This window comes from Otolemur garnettii, unplaced genomic scaffold, assembly GCF_000181295.1.
Source record: "Otolemur garnettii isolate 467f Iridium unplaced genomic scaffold, OtoGar3 scaffold00115, whole genome shotgun sequence".
Classification (NCBI taxonomy): Eukaryota; Metazoa; Chordata; class Mammalia; order Primates; family Galagidae; genus Otolemur; species Otolemur garnettii.
Genome location: NW_003852510.1, coordinates 3,076,651 through 3,078,879, shown reverse-complemented (window position 1 = coordinate 3,078,879; position 2,229 = coordinate 3,076,651). Strand labels below are relative to the sequence as shown.

The window sequence follows — 2,229 nt, the reverse complement described above, 5'->3', positions numbered from 1 at the left end:
GCGGGTCCGGGCTGGGGATTCGAACCTGCCACCTTAGGTGTATGTGGCTGGCGCCTTAGCCGGTTGAGCCACAGGTGCCGAGCCTGCTAATTTAATTTTTTTATACAATCTAACGTGGTTACATTGAGCCAATCAACAAAGCTTTCACCTCATTTACTCGATTATTGTGCCAAAACATCTATGTTCTACATTTCACAGATTTATTTATTTTAATTTTTAAAATGTTCTTTATGTTTTTGCCATCCTCTATAGACCAGGAGATATGTTTTCTTCACTCATACCTCTTTTACTCTTTGGATTTTAATACCATAAACTTTTTTAACATCTGCATAACCATAATTGAATTATGCATTTGTTTATTTGAGGGAATATACAAGTAGTTTTTTCACTGCATAAATGACTCTGTTCATAACACTTTCACAGTATTTCCTTGGGATACAGTCCCACACTGTAATTGAAACTCCCAGGCCAAAGCCTGTCCACATCGCAATGTTGTTTAAGATACTAGCCCAGCAGCAACTCCTAAAAGGTGTTTCGGTCTCTTCTCTCAGGAAAAAACAGCCCCGGTGTCTTTTCGCCTCACTTTCCTGGGAGCCAGGCCCAGTGAGATCCGTGCATTTTAACTAGAGCTTTGCTTCTTTCTTGTCTGGGCGGGATTAAGAGCCAACTCCATCCTGCCCCTGCCTGTCAGTCTCCAGCTTTGCCCTAACTGGGGATGACTGTTCTGCATTCTGGCTTCCAGTTCTTGACTTGCCCCACCTCTGAGCTGTGACCCTTCTAAATCTACAGTATCCCATTGCCACAGTCCTGCAGCTTCTCCAGTGGACATAGGGACTGCTATTGCCACTGGGGAGGAAAAGAGGTATCGGGGAGGGGGGAGAATTGAGATTGATCAGCCAGCGAGCAAGTAGGACTGTAGCAGGAGGACTCACTAGGGCAACATCCCTCACCCCGCAGGAAGTGGGAAGGCTTCCATTTGCCTCAGGCTCAGGCTCAGGCTCCAAATCTCAGTCTTTGGGGTTGGCTAGAATGACCTTCAGGGCTCCTCTGACTCTGCAGCACGGGAATACCGCTGTATTACATGTGAGGTAATCCCCAAAGGGGGTTAACAAAGGCCCCTCTGTTAACTCCACCCCACAGCAGGTCCCTAGCAGGGCCTAGCCATCACCAGCACCCACCAATCTCCCCCTAACTCACACTCTCCCTCTCACAGTATAGTGTGAGACAGAGACACAGCCCGTCTCCCTGAGGTGCAGCCACCTCCACATCCCAGGAGAGACCAGCCTATCTCTTCAGTCACAGTGGCATGAAGTGGGTGTGGTGTTTTGTACCCCTTGTACCCCATCTGACCTTTGATCTCACATCAGCCTTCTACCTTCTTTGCTCATAGTTTTGAACAAACAACACACCTGCTCGCCTATATCAAATAATGTGCAATGTAATGCAGACACGGTATGTGGGGACATGAAAGTGACTTGGGACTCCAGGGCATATGGCCCTGACCAGACCACTAGAGGAAACAATGAGTGAGTGTGACAGCCCCTTCACCTCTCACCATCCCCATCCCAAAGCTGTAAACTCAGCAGAAGACCAGAAAAGACTCGGCCCTAGATGTATATATCTGCATGCTATGCTGTTAGGTTAGCATAAATGTTTACTGTTAACATCGATACCAAAATAAAAATAATTTTTAAGTATCAAACTTCTCTTGCAGCTGCTCTTTTGTTCATTTTCCACCTAGATCCCAGGCATCCTAATTGTTTGGAATCTTGCTTAAGGTGGGCCACCTGGGACCGGCTGAAGATGGAGGATCTAGTTAGATCCCCGACCAGCAAACTGCTTCATCTGATCCTCAGTTTCCCCATCTGCAGCAGAGTGGCAACTGCCTACTATGCTTGGCACTGGGTAGACAGGAAAAGGTCTGGGTCAACCTGAGTGGGTTAGATCCTGGCTCCACCACCCACTACCTCGGTGACCCCCAAGCAGGTTACTTACCCTGCCTGAGCTGCGTTTGCCCTCTAGGTGATGGGGTCACAGGTACTACTGACCCCAGGAGTGCTGGGAGAATTAACCAGACCGTGCCCAAGACTAGCAAACGCTAAGTGCTTAAGGGGCATAGCATTCCTCCTTCTTCAGGGTTGTAAACTATAGACCCCACCCATGTGAGTTTAATAATTTATATGTAAATCTTATACTATTCATGATATTTTAATAAGTTGTTTTAATTAA

General features: G+C 47.0%; 1 protein-coding gene across 1 annotated transcript in view; it reads right to left on the bottom strand.

Moving 5' to 3' along the window:
* Positions 1 to 2,229, bottom strand: part of PLEK2 (pleckstrin 2) — a 26,935-nt gene that overhangs the window by 23,964 nt on the left and 742 nt on the right. The gene's annotated exons all lie outside the window — the stretch shown is intronic.